This window comes from Benincasa hispida, unplaced genomic scaffold, assembly GCF_009727055.1.
Source record: "Benincasa hispida cultivar B227 unplaced genomic scaffold, ASM972705v1 Contig7, whole genome shotgun sequence".
In the NCBI taxonomy this organism is placed as follows: Eukaryota; Viridiplantae; Streptophyta; class Magnoliopsida; order Cucurbitales; family Cucurbitaceae; genus Benincasa; species Benincasa hispida.
The window spans coordinates 23,732-39,503 of record NW_024065043.1 but is presented as its reverse complement, the minus strand read 5'-3'; the positions used below and the strand labels follow the sequence as shown (position 1 = coordinate 39,503).

Sequence of the window (15,772 nt, the reverse complement as noted above, 5' to 3'; positions counted from 1 at the left end):
AATTAAATAATATAAGTGGAACCAAGGTCTAGAAACACTCCTTATTAATATAATTAATCCTGATGTCCTTTTTCAAAATTTAAGGTTTTACTTTTCAAATCTTGTTTTGATTTTTATATATACATTCCTTTTCAAATCTTGTTTGATTTTCAAAATGAAGTATATTATCTTTAAATTTGTAATTGACGTCTTTATTCAATGATGGAAACTGCACATTGTGGGAGAAAGTTGCATGCTTTGCAATGTCCTAAATTACATTGCATTGCGTTTGCTTGGGAAAGGAGCAGACAGGGATGGTTGTGCTAAAGTAAGGAAGTGGATTCTCGACCATGGAGGTGCTCTTTACATATCTTGTTGAGGAAAGATTTGGCTTGCAGTGAGTATAGTATTTAATTTCTACCTTTGGGAAAAACACTTTTTTTTTTCAACTTTAAGATTTTGAATATAGTTTTTATTTGGTATACATATTTTAAAATATTATATTTTTAGTCCATTAAGTTTTGAGTTTCATGGTTGTTTGGGGCCACAACTTCAAGTGGGTGGAGTGACTATTATAACCCCTTCGTTGATATTATTATTTAAAACTTTCATCGTTGTAGTGTATAGTTATTATTTTCTATTCATCCTCTCTTTGTCTCTTTGTTATAGTGTACTATTTTCTATCCATACTAACATAGTTTGCATCCCAAATATATACTATTGTAACTCATGGACTATTATAACTAACTGAATATAATAACCAAGTTAGTGTCCCAGACGCCTGCTAAGTTTTAAAATGTTACGATGTTACTTTTGAGATTTAAGTCTTGTTTCAATTTGGTTCATAGGTTTCAATATTTATTCTCTTAACCTTGATTTTTCACTAAACACTCATTTTCCATCCTTAGCGTTAATATCTATTAATTAATTTAGGGTTATTATTGTAAATGGTAAAATTGTTGAAAATATTTTCAAGTACAGCACACTGTCTATTAAAGATAGTCCACGTTAGATTTCTATCACTAATACAAATAAATATCTATCGTAATCTATCACGATTTATTAGAGATAGATAGTGAAATTTTACTATATTTGTAAATAAATTAAAGATAGTGAAATTTTACTATATTTGTAAATAAATTAACTCATTTTCTTTTATTTGAAAATAGCCCATTAATTAATAGCATTATTATTTATTAAATTTTACTAATTTTTTTTATATCAATATTAAAGTTAAAAAATTTCACTACATAATTACTTTAAATTAATCGATGCCAAAGATTGAAAGTGGGTTAATAGTCTAAATCCTAAAATATATGGACTAAATTCAAACAAAACTAAAATCTTAATTTGAAATTTATGGACTAAATTGAAATCAAATGTAACGACTAATGATGTAATATTATAAAATCTAAGAACCAAATAAAAGTTAGCTAGACCCAAAATTTATTGATCAATATTATAATTTTCCTTTTTTTCTTTTTACCTAATTTCTATTAATGTGAGTAGTTCCATATGAATATTATATAGATTTTGGGGTGTAAGAGTGGGAGGGAAAAATCCCAATGCCACTAGAAGTTTGGATGTTTGGATAGAAAAAGTAGCTATGAATCTAGAGCACTTTTTTGCTATTGTCAATTGACATATCTTCCAATGTCATACGTATATGGGAAACGCTTTGTGGGACCACTCACTTCTCTTATTTTACAACTACGATAAGAAATATATACTCAATCTTACACTAACATTAAATGGAGTGGAGCTCAACATTATTGTGCAAAGGTATTTATTAATTCACACTGATTTTGTGTAACTCAAATACTTTAAAATAAAGATTTCTTTTTAAATTGTATTATTTTTAGGATAATATTTGGATGTATTCCAAAATACATATATCTCTATGCATCTATTTCATATATTCACACAAAATAATGATTAAAAAAATATTAGAAAAATAATTGAATTGAATGCATACAAATGTATTGTTCGGGATGTACTTTAGTATTTTTTTATTTTTTTTTATATATATATATGAGAAGGGGATGCATGAGACTAATCATTACTCATTTATTGATGCAAAAATTTAACAAAAGTGAGGACTCAATCATAGCTTCGAATGTTTGTATGGGTACAAATGATCGAACTAAAAAAATTCAAAACACCATTAACAATTGATGAGATGAGGAATTTTTAATTTATGGAATAGTATTATATATTATTTTTGGCTCTCACTATATGTTGATTGCACTTGCTAATATAGAAGGATAAATGCTTTGAATGTCCACTAATTCAAAATTTAGTATGGGATGCTTTTCAATACCTTAGAGAGCCAATTCTCAATAGCAGGGCATTCAGAAGAATCAGAAATCGTGCTATCCAAATAAAGAAGTTCCACATTGATTACGAAGATCATTGTAGTTGTTACATCACAATTGGATGTGTGGAAAAGGTTTTGCTCATAACTTAAGTAGTTAGTTGATTAGTGGAATTAGTATGGGGGTTAATAATACTGAACTACTTATGTTTTAGTTTTTTATTTTTGAAAATTAATTAAGTTGGTAAACATTGTTCATTCCATCTTTTAATTTATTTATTTTATTATCTACGTTTTATGAGTGCTTTTAAAAGTTAATCCAAAATTTAAAAAAAAAAAAAAAAAAAGGAAAAAGAAAAAGAATAAAGTTATTTTTGTTTATGAAAATTAAATAAAATTGAAATGTTTAGTTAGGAATTATGAAAATCACAGGAAAGAAATTGTAATAAAACATACATTCTTCAAAAACTAAAAACAAGAAATCTAATGGTAATCAAACGGGCATTGATTTTTAATTTTTCAAAATGAAGTTTATAAACACTACTTTATTTATCTGTGGTTTATTCATTTTGTCACCCACTTTTCAGGGTTATTTCTAAACTCCGAGTAATAAGTTATGAAAACCAAAAAATAGGTTTTTAAAAATAATTTATCTTTTATTTTTGGAATTCGATTAAGAATTCAAAACTTATTCTTAAGAATGATGAAAATTATGGTAGAAAAACGGGGAGAAACAAACATAATTTTAAAAAACAAGATACAAAATAACAAATGGTTATCGAAAGGAGTGTAAGTAACACTATTGGTTATATAATTGACATGGTCGTGGTCTAATAAACATGCAGCCGTTATGCATGATTGCTTGCTGGGCAGACGACCCTAATGGTGAAGCTTACAAGAAACATCTTGCTAGAGTCAACGATTACTTATGGGTTGGTGAAGATGGAATGAAGATGCAAGTTAGTATATTATTCCTTTATTTATTTATTTTTTTCAAGCATGTTATAAATTAAACATATATATTTGCCCCTATATTTTCATATATATTCCTACCTGACCAGAGCTTTGGTAGCCAATCTTGGGATGCTGACTTTGCCATTCAAGCAATTCTTGCTTCTAATCTTCATGAAGAATTCTCAGACACACTTAAAAAAGGGCATGACTTCATAAACAAATCACAGGTACATATCTTGTCCATGGATGAGCTGTTAATGAGCATGATTTAGCGAAATTTCATAAACCTTGTTTTATTATTATTATTATTATTTTTTATTGGAATATTTTGAATTGGATATCTGACGCTTCAAACGACCAAGTATGAGGATCTTATTGACCAATTAGCAAGTCGGAATTTAGGAATGATGCACCCTAGTGGGGTTTGGGGACGCTACCCCCAAAACCTAAGTTGGATTCGTTTTTGGCATATTTATATTATTTACGATTTTGGTCTCTCCTTCTATTTATGGATGTAACTAACATACTATTAATGAACCATGTAAATATATGTGCCCATCTCTATTCATATACGTTTTATTTTTTTATTTATTTGTGGATTCCATAACATTTCTTTTATGATATATATGAAGATGAAAGAGAATCCTCATGGCGATTTCAAAAGAATGTATCACCACATGTCAAAAAGATGATGGACATTCTTCGATCAAGATCATGGATGGCAAATTTCTGATTCTACAGCATAAAATTTAATGATAATTAATATGAACAAATTTTTTTAAGATGTATAAATTTTAAAAAAGTAAATAATGTGCTAATTCTTATTATTAATAATGTTCTAGTGTTGTTTGATATTTTCAACAATGTCTCCAGACATTGTGGAAGATCCTATGGAACCACAATGTTTTTTCGATGCAGTCAACTTAATACTTTCTTTACAGGTATAGTAATTCTAATTCAAAATATTTTGAGCTGTAGTTTTTAAAATAGGTCTGTAAATTTAACATAATGTGCTTTTTTTGCTATTTTCATGATATCTTTTCATTTATGACGTAATTAAACGATTTAAACGGCTAAGTTTTTGTTAGGCAAAAAATGGTGGAATGGCAGCCTGGGGAGCCTACTGGGACTGTACCTTCATGGTAAGAGGTAAACAAATAATTTGTGAGATATACACAAAATTTCTTAAAATCTTCACACACCAAAATAAAAAAAAAATAATAATAAAAAAGGGTTAAGAAATGGAAAAAGGTCTTATGTTAATTAAAAAAATTTTGTCCTACATTTTTCAAAAACTAAATCCGGTGGAGTTCTACGAATACTCAGTATTGGAGCGTGAGTATGTAATAATTCAATGTTATTTTTTTACCAAATATTACAGGTCCATTTAGATTGCCTTAAAAACACAGAATTCTTTAAAAATACATTTACTTTTAAATATTTTTTTGGACTGCTTCCGAACACAAGAAAATAAACTAAAATATTTATAAGTATAGCAAAATTTCAATATCTATATGTGATAGACTGTAATAAATTGCGATAGACTATTATTTTTATCTATCATAAGACATATAGATACAAATAGTAGTCTATCGCAGTCTATCGCAGATAGACTGTGATATTTTGTTATTATTTGTAAATATTTTTAGAAGTTTGGTTATTTAAAATAATTTTCCCACTTTTTCTTATTAAAACCATTTAGATTTAAAATATTCTTAGGTTCTTTGGTTTGTCATCAAAATGCTTTTACAAATGTCAAATTTATATAAAAGAAAAACAGTTGTCAAACATTATGAATTAATAACTTCAAATTTGTATTTCAAATACTATAAGGGGACGTTTGGAGCAAAAAGTTGGTTATTATACTCCTAGGTTATTATAGTTGGGTTTTAATAGTTGTGTTTCGGTGTAGATTATCTTAGTTTGGATTATAATAGTATGTGTTTGAGTTGTAAACTAGTTTAGTTTAAAAAGAAAATAGTAAGCACTTTAGCAAAGAATAAAAAAATGATGAATGTAAATTAGTAAAAATGGTAGTAAATAGTAAATATTTTAGCAAATGTGGGTTTTGAAATAGTGTTTACTGTAGCTAATTGATGGTTTTGAAATAATATTTACTGTAACAAGAGGTGATTATTATAATCTTATAATATGCTTTACCCCAAACGTCCCCTAAATGGTTGACCACTGTCGGTGGTTAATTGGCGAAGTGATAGCCAATAATTGATTCGGACAATGAGGTGGTAGGTGGATGGGTGGTGGTCTTCGTCGATGGCAAAGTGGTGGTGGTCACCAACAATGAACAATAATGGTGATCACTAGTAATTGTTGCTAACAGTAGACGATGGTGGTTGTCAGTAATGGCGATCGGTGATGATGGTCAAGGACTCGCAGACAGTAAGGTGGTGATGTCGATTGTTGCTATCGATAGATAGAGGTGGTTGTTGTTTGCGATAGACAACATTCACTTAAACACTCGAAAACACTTATATTCACATTAAGATTTAAAGTCCAATTTGGTAACTATTTGGTTTTTTAAAATTAAATCTATTTCTTCATAATTTCTTACAATGATTTTAATATACTTAAAATACAAGAGTCGTATTCTTACCCAAGTTTTTTTTTTTTTTTTTTTTTAGAAAATAAGTTTCTAAAATGGTAATTACAATTGGTAGAATTTTTAGGAATAATAACCAAGTGGGTAACATCATTTCAAAAATTGCAAATATGACATGTCTATCATTACCAATGATATGGTTTATCACTGATAGACTCCTACAAATAATATGGTTTATTTAAATTTGGCCATATTTGCAATTTTTTTTACATTATGTTATATCTGCTAATACTTTGGGTCTAATGTCTATATTTGCAACTGTCCCTTTCTAAACATGTATTTTTTTAGTTTTCAATATTTATCTCGATTTTTATAAATATTGGTAAAAAGTAGGTAAAAAAGAAAAAAAATAGAACGATTGTTTATAAGCTTTAATTTTCAAAAATTACGGAGAAAAAAAAAACCTATATGGTTACCAAACGAGGCTTAAAAATTTCACTCCAATAACTTATTTCTCAAATGAATTTTTCAAAGAATTATTTCAAGTTGTCAAACACTACAAATTTTACGAAATTGACTTTTTTATTTTTCCAAAATTAAACCCTTAAAAAGGCAATCTAAACCCACACCCTAGTCCCTACCTCCACTTCTAATAGTTGAATTAGGGGTTTCAAAATAGTATTTACTGTAACAAGAGATGATTATTATAATCTTATAATAATCTTTGTTCTAAACGCCCCCCTCAATGGTTGACCACTGTCAATGGTTTAATTAGCGGAGTGATAGCCAGTAATTGATTCGGAAAATGAGGTTGTAGGTGGATCGGTGGTGATCCTCGTCGACGGTAAAGTGGTAGCGGTCACCAACAACGAACAATAATGGTGATCACTAATAATTGTTGCTGACAATAGACGGTGGTGATTGGTGGCGGTGGTCGTGGACTCGCAGACAATGAGGGGGTGATGCGGATTGTTGCTATCGGTAGACGGGGGTGGTTGTTGTTTGCGATAGATAACATTCACTTAATCATTCAAAAGCACTTATCTTCGCATTAAGATTTAAAGTCCAGTTTGGTAACTATTTAGTTTTTAAAAATTAAATCTATTTCCTCACAATTTCTTACAATGATTTGCATGTACTTAAATACATGAGTCGTATTCTTCGCCAAGTTTTTTTTTTTATAGTTTTCACTTAAACACTCAATGATTTGCATCTACTTCTTTTAATTTTCAAAATTTATCTCGATTTTTATAAATATTGGAAGTAGATAAAATGCAAAAAAAATAGGGATAGAAGAAGTATTTATAATTAAGCTTTAATTTTCGAAAATAAAAAATAAAAATAAAAAAAAATAAAAAAAAAAAAACTATATGGTTAATAACTTATTTATCAAACTAATTTTTCAAGGAGTCATTTTAAGTTGTCAAACACTACAAATTTTACAAAATTGACTTTGTTTTTTCCAAAATTAAATCCTTAAAAAGGCAATCTAAACACACACCGTAGTCCCTACCCCCACTTCTAATAGTTGAATTTAATTTTTGATACTATTGTTTGATTAATGAAATCAATAAAATTAGATACGTAGAATGCACATCATCAGCAATACAAGCTCTAATTCTATTTAAGAAGCTATTTCCAAGTCACGAGAAGAAAGAGATCGATAATTTTATAGAGAAAGCAACAAATTACATCAAACAAATGCAGAAAGAAGATGGATCATGGTATGGAAATTGGGGAATATGTCACATTTATGCTACAATATGTCACATTTATGGTACATATTTTGCCATTAAAGGATTAACAGCAGCTGGGAACACATATGAAAATTTCTTGGCAATAACGAAAGCTGTGGATTTTCTACTTAAAATTCAATGTGAAAATGGTGGATGGGGAGAGAGCCATATTTCTTGTTTAAAAAAATGACATACTCCTCTTCCAGGCAATACTTCCAATCTAAGTGGAATCTTTGACATATCAAATACATCTCTTCCTCCCACTGAGTGTTTTATAACCTAGGGTTTAGTTGACTTAGAAAAACACGGCTAAGAATTTTAACTTAGTGACTTTTTAGGTTTGCCCAAGAGTAACATTTACCTTGGACAGTTTAACAACTTTTGATCATCATCCATTAAACACTTTAACATAGTCTTTGACCAACTGTGACATGCTTGCAGAAAATCTATCTAATTCACCTTTCCAGGTAGGTTCTCAGGTAGGGGTGTTTCGTTTCCATCAACTTAAGTACTTAAGCCTAGACAGAACCTGCCTTAGACAAAAGGTCCCTAGGATTGACTACAACCTAACCGCCTTGCTCAACAAGTTCCAGAATTTTCAATCTTTGATGAAAGTCAAGGAACAGAAGGGTGTGACAAATGTTGCCTCGTCTTCTAAAAGGTTCTTCAGAGGTTCGACCTCTGGAACTAAGTCCGTGTCTTTCTCTTCTGGCACCAAAAAGTGGAAGAAGAAGAAATGTGGAAAAGAGGAAGCTAACCCACCAACTGCTGTCCAGAAGCGCAAGAAGGCCAAGGCTTCAAAGGAAATTTATTTCCATTGCAACCAGGAAGGATATTGAAAGAGAAATCGTTCCAAATACTTGGTAGAAAAGAATAAGGTCAAGCAAGGTAAATGTGATTTACTTGTTTTGGAGACTTGGTTATTGGAGAATGATGATTCGACCTGGATAATAGATTCAAGCACCACTAACCATGTTTGTTCTTCATTTTAGAGAATTAGTTCCTGGCGGCAACTGGAGGCTGGGGAGATGACGATACGTGTGGGCACACCGTCTCAGCTATGACAGTGGGAGGACTTCGACTTTGTTTACATAAATCATATATTTTATTAGATAATGTATATATGGTTCCAGGCTTGAAAGGAACCTTATTTCTATAAAATGCTTGCTTGAACAGAACTACTATTTATCTTTTAATGTAAATAAAGTGTTCGTTTACAAAACTAGAATATATATTTGTTCTGCAAATCTCGAAGATAATATTTATGTGTTAAGAAAGTTAGCAACTAAGGTTCTCCTTAATATTAAACTATCTAAAACCGTGTTAACTTAGAATAAAAGACGGAAAATTTCTCATAAAGAAAAAAATGTCCATCTTTGACACCTAAGATTAAGACACATAAATTTAAATAGGATTGAGAGACTGGTCAAGAATGAACTTCTAATTGAGTTAAAAGAAAATTCTTTACCTATTCGTGAGGTTCAAACTTCTTTTGCTTTAATGGCTTTGATCCACTCTCAACAGGTTTGTTTTTTTTCTTTTTTCTTTCTTTTTCTTCAAATTATAATATTGTATAAAATTACATGCATATAAAAGTAAGTATGAGATTAATAATGGTTGCAGGCAAGGAGGGATCCAACTCCTCTCCATCGTGCTGCTAAACTGCTAATTAACTCTCAATTGGAAGATGGTGATTACCCTCAACAGGTGGGTTCATTTTTAATTAAAATTATATTTGCAATAGATAATTACTTGTTATTTATTATTTCTTATGTAAAAAGGTTGTTTATATGGCAGGAAATAGCTGGAGTTTTTATAGACACTTGCATGCTACATTATGCACTATATAGGAATGTATTTCCCCTATGGACACTTGCAGAGTATTATAATTTTGTTTCATTGCCTTAAGTCTCTACCTCCTACATTTCGAAATATTGTAAGGCGTGGCAAAATTAGTTGACATATTCGTAAATATGTCACACAAGTGAGTAATTTGCATAAATATAATAATTTTTAAAATTTTCGGGTCTTGATATCATTGTAGATTCAATATTTATAGTGTATGGATAGTATGCTTAAATATTTTGTGCCTACGCCTTAATACCTATTTTTTCTAATCCTAGATAGCTTATCGTACGAGGCACCTAGGAGACTTTACCATACAAGGGGCAAGAATACACAACATAAATCCTCTTTTATGTGTGGGACAATAAAAGGAGTCCACTATATCTAACCTTAACATTTGCTAATGGCTCTCATCCTTGACAAATTGACAACTTTTTGTGAAATCAATAGTATTTTGATGTTATTTGACGTATAAGAATTTATCAATGTCTATTATGAATTATTTGCCCATGACATATTGAAAAACCTTTTGGATCTTATTAACCAAAGAAATAAAGTTTTGCACTATAATTAGTTCAACACGAATGAAATAATTTAATAAGTTCTTAAAATGTTTAATTAAGTTTGTAAACTTAATTAATGAATATTTAGAATATTAATTGAATTTAATGGCGAATTAAAAATTAAAAAAATTGAAGAGAGATGACACTGAAGGGATCAAATCTCACAGCGGAAGCGAGTGATCGGTCTTCTTCGGTTTTATTTTAAAATTACATCACATAAAAGAAGTAACATACATCAATATGTATTTAGTTGAGTATGAAAAAAACTTCTACAGAGAAGAAGAAACTTACCTTTGAAAACTACTATCATGACACAGATAAACAAAAATAGTAATCTATCGCAGTCTATTACGATCTACTGTAGATAGACAATGAAATTTTGCTATATTTGTAAATATTTTTATTCATTTTTCTATATTTAACTTGAGTTAATTAATTGAATAATTAATTAATTTAAAAAATTAATTATCTAATATTTAATTATATATTTGAATTTTATACAAATATATATCTCTCTTATAACCTATAGTTTAATTTTTAATATGAATCTCATTCATATTAACTTTTAACCTATAGTTTTAATATGAAACCAATTCATTTTAATATTTGAATCTTATTCAAATATAATAAATTTAATTTTATTCTATAGTTTAATTTTGAATCTTATTGCAAGTATAACTCTTTGGCCCAAATTAGTTGTGGTAAAAATATTTATGTATTGGATATTTGTATTGTGTGTCACCACAATAAATTATTTACAAATATGATCATTTTAAAAAATTTAGTGTTTTACTAATATGATCATTTTTAAAAATTTTGTGTTTTACTATCATTGTAAATTCATTTTTTTTATAGCGTAGGAATGGAATGCATAAATTTACCTTCCTTTTTTAATCTCTACTTATTATATGAGGTACTTTGGAGACTTTACCCTATAATGGAAGAATGTTAGTTCTCAAGGCAACATGAACCCTCGTTATAAGTGGGACAATGCAAGAAGAGGAGCCCCCGTATATAACCTTAATATTGACTAATGGCTCCCAATATTGATTAATTGGCAACTTTTTCTGAAATCAATAATACTTTTGATCTTATTTGACATACAAAAATTTATAAATTCCTATAATGAAAGGATTTAATAGGTGGTAAAATGTAAATTAAGTTTTGTAAACTTAATTAATGAACATTTAAAATATGATTCTAAGGCCAACCATGAAAAAGGGAGGGAAAATTTGGGCTAAAAACCTAGAGAAAGTGGCGATGCAGCGCCCTAAAAACTCGAGAGGGTGTTTTGTGCTCGCGTAGTGGCGCCTCGAACAAGCAGGCAATGACTTTATGGCACCACAGTGCCTTGACCTGAGGCTTTATTTTAAATGATGTTTTTTCATCCGAGGGGTATCAAGACTTCGTGAAATTTAAACCTAGAGCAAAGGATAGATGTCAAAGGAGGTTGAAGTTGCTGAAGATCAATCAAGAACTCGAAGATGAAGGTCAAAAGCTTGTCGATCGTGAGATTGTGTCGGCGAAGGGAGATCAATTCACCCATATTTATATATATTCTTTCTCTTGTTTGTTCTGATGTATACTTTTGTATAGGAATCGTTTAAATTCATGAATATGTGTACCTAAATTCTTTGATTCTAGTGTGTTAATTTGAGCATGGATTGATCTTTAGTTACTTGTTGATGTTTGGAATTTTTTAATAAATATACAATAGCATTCTAATCTATCGGTGTAAAATCTTTTGATCAACTGGCCATTGATTGAATGTGCATGGGTTAAATTTTCAATTTGAGAGAGGGATTTTACTTGGATATAGTTGGTTTGGTTTGTTGGGTTTTATGCTTAAAGGGGTGGTTTGTGATTTTGTAAATGATTTATTAATAAAATAATTTGTTATTTCACTTTTTTATAATTGCATAACTAAAATCCAATAACAAAAATCCAAGGTTAATAGATAGATTAATGCTATTAGCTATGTTAATAGATTAATCATTTCGCGGTCCGGTCATATACAAACTCTTTGTATAGGATACCTTCCACTCACATTTCTCCACGAAGGATTAACATCAAATCGTTTATAACACTTTATAACAATTGTAACAATTACAAAATGAGTCGTATATGTAGTGTCAACAGGTTAAGGCACCCAACCTTATCCATATGTTACAAATCATTTAGATTATTACTTAAACATGATCTACCTTTATGTCAATCACATATATGTTTAAGTTACATAAAATAACTTTGGATCTTAGTCTCATTATATAACACCATTCATAATAGTGACATATATTTCATTAGGATGACTGTAGATAACATGACCTGAATCCTAAGTGAGTTGTGAACTCCTTTCTATGAAGGTAGTCCTTTGATTTATATGGGTGAGAGTGGCCAGATCACCGACTTAATAAGCCTACCAACTTGGGGATTCATTTTATTTGGGAGCTGGCAACACAACTATATAAGATGAAATTCATTCATTCCCTGACGTCTGGGTAAGTAGATAAATTGCTCTCTTAAGGGCTGATTCTGGGGCTTGAACAATGTGATATCACACCCTCTCTTGGCCATAGTTGGACTATGACTTATTGTTCATTACAGGGATCAGTGGTGTCACACCCTCTCTTTGCTCGAGTGGAGTTGCCACTTCATGTACTTAAGAAGTTTGATGTAGCTATAGGGGCAAAACGGTAATTTTGGTCCAGTTGTACTTACAAGCAATTTGTGACGGATCATCGTGCTATCGACTGAATATATTAAATGGACACGAAAATATATCTGTAGTACAAAGAGTTCTGTTGTCGGTCTTTAATGAAGTGACCCGCAATTAATGGATCTTAAATAATTTGATTAAAGAAGTTTAATTAATTATTTAAGTACCATTGAAGTTTCAATATACAGGTCCATAAAGTCCTCTCTGTTACTCAACTGAGATTATTAAGAATTAATTTTGGATTAATTTGATTGTTCAAATAAATTGAGAGAATTTATTATATGTGATATAATTAATTTAACATAATTATATATCATATAATTAATATAATGTATTTGATATATTATAATATAAAGTTTAATTAAGAGGAAATAAATATATGAATATAATTTAAATATTAATTATATGAACGAGATTCATATAATTAAATTTATTATACATGTGATTTATATTAAATACCATACACGTATAAGAGAAATAGAACTGTAGGTTATATTGTATTTGATACAATATAAACTATAGGTTATGTGTTATATTTGATATAACATATAGTTATATATATATATAATAAATTAGTTATTAAATTAAATTTATTAATTTAATTTAAAATTTTAAAATTAAAGGGACCTCCCCTCAATTTTCTCTCCTTAAGACGTGGTAATAGGGTTTTTTTTTTTTTTTTTTTTGGTCATGTTCAACTTTTTCACAAAACGTCTTAGTTTTTTCTCTAAAAAAAAACATATAGAAGACTCCCTAAAACAAATCTCTTCTCTCTCTCTTCTCTCTCTTGCTCTTCTAAAATTACAAAGCTCACACACTCCTGAGAAATTCTTATCCCAAAAGAGAATATGGAGGTCTCACTTGTGGTGGTGGCCATTTTGGATCGTGACTATTCGAGGAGGAATTTTGTGAAGAAATTGGTTTCTTCAATGATACTTATTTCTCCTAACCATTCTCTATTTTTTCGTAAAGTTACATGCCGTAAATTTTTCATTAATGCATAATTATATGTTCTGTAATTTCATTTTTCTGTGAAAATAAGAATTGGACCGATCCCCGCTTCTGCTACGGAACTTCACAGTTCCTTCAATTAGTATCTGAGCGTAGGTTTGGTCCGAATTTTTGTTTTTTTTAATTTTCCAGAATGCATCTATAGACCTATAGTGGGTTGCATTCTATAAATTGATTCATGTGATGAATGATTTTTTTTTTTGTCTCCAGTTATTTGATTTTGAAAGGATTGGATCATAGTTTTACAACTTTATTTTACAAATTTTGGTTTGTAAAGGCCTTTGTTTTTTGACATTAATTGCAATAGAGTCTATATTTTGAAAGTCTTGAATCGTTTGTGATCATTTCAGTGTTTATCTGCACAAAAAGAGGTCAAAATCGAATGAATTCCTAACTATACAATAGCGTTGCAATGCCGCACAGCGTTGCAACATTGTGAATGGTGGAACGGAATGTTCTTTCCGTAGATTGAGGCGCTAGATCACAGCGTTGCAATGCTCCAAGACAGCAAGAATGAACTTGCTCACGCGTTGTTCGGTTCATGGCTAGGTTGGTTCGTGTCTGGTTCGCTTGGTTTGAGCGGTTCGTGGTCGATTCGGATGTTGGGCAGTCCGGTTCGTGCAGTTCAAGACCGAGTTCGCTTGTTTTAAACCAGTTGGCTTTTTTTCTTTTTTTGTAATAGCTAGTTGTTTTTCAAATAATTAAATTACCATAAGTGTTATTTTAATTTAATTAATTGTTTAGGAGTCCAATCTTGGTCCAATAATTGTTTTAAATTATGCATATGATGTATGATTTATTTTATATATTTATATGTCATAATGTATGTCATACAGTAAAATCCAACAATAGGTTATGCATTATTCATGCATCATTAACATATAAATGTTATAATATATAGTTGCACGATTTAATTTTATAGCATCTTCATGCGTCATATAATATAAATGTTATCATATATGTTTGCATGCATTAATAACATAGTCATGCATCATTTATATTATAAGTGTTATAATATATAGATGAATGTATGGATGGATGGATGTTATTAATTATTTCATTACTTTAGTATATAAGGGTTATGTACATTAAGTAATGAAATGGAATTGCATGAAGCATGTTACTACTTTAGGTTATTTTATAATTTCTATAATTTACCTAATTATGCTTTAACATGAAATAATTGGTTTTAATTTATTTCATTTCTTTTATAAAATTTATAATTAAATGAAATTAGAAATTAAAATCAATAATTCAAAATTGCATGCAAACCTTAGGTTAAAATCATTTTTTAAAAATATTTTAAAAATATGATTCACATAGACCTAAGATCACATTTTTAATGAGATTATAAATAAGTTTAATAGGATTAAATTGATTTAATTAAAAGATTAAATTTGTAACAAATGTATCTATAAGGGACCTTTTGTCTAAGGCTAGTTTTGTCTATGTTGGGGTATTTAAGTTGGTAGAAACGAAACACCCCTACCTAATTTGGATGAAGTTTTGTCTAAAAGCTACTTATGAACCCTAGAAAGGAGTTTTGTACTTGTATGGACGAACTTTAACACAAAATGTCAAGACAGATTTCGAAAAGGACGGACTTTAGGTTTCCACTTGTGGAAATGCACTCTAATTCCAAATTTGGACGAAGTTTAGTTCAAAAGTTACTTTTGAACCCTGGAAAGGAATTTTGTACCTTTGTGGATGAACTTTGGCACAAAGCTCAAGAAAGACTTCGAAAAGGAAGAACTTTGGGTTTCTATTTTTCGAAATGTGCTCCAAGTCCAAATTTGGATGAAGTTTGGTTCAAGGTACTTATGCACCCTAAAAAGGAGTTTTGTACCTTTTTGGATGAACTTTGACAAAAAAGATCAAAACAGAGTCCGTAAAGGACGAACTTTGGGTTTATACTTGTCAAAATGTGTTTCAAGTCCAAATTTGGAAGAAGTTTGGTTCAAAGGGTACTCATGAACTCTAGACAAGAGTTATGTACTTTTGGACATGAACTTTGGCACAAAACATCAATAAAAAGCCCAAGAAGGATGACCTTTGGGTTTCTACATACCGAAATGTGCACCAAATTCAAAGTTCGAT

The 15,772-nt window shown here is 29.8% G+C and overlaps 1 pseudogene; it reads left to right on the top strand.

Moving 5' to 3' along the window:
* Positions 1-329: 329 nt before the first annotated feature.
* Positions 330-9,448, top strand: LOC120069942 (annotated as a pseudogene).
* Positions 9,449-15,772: the final 6,324 nt, after the last annotated feature.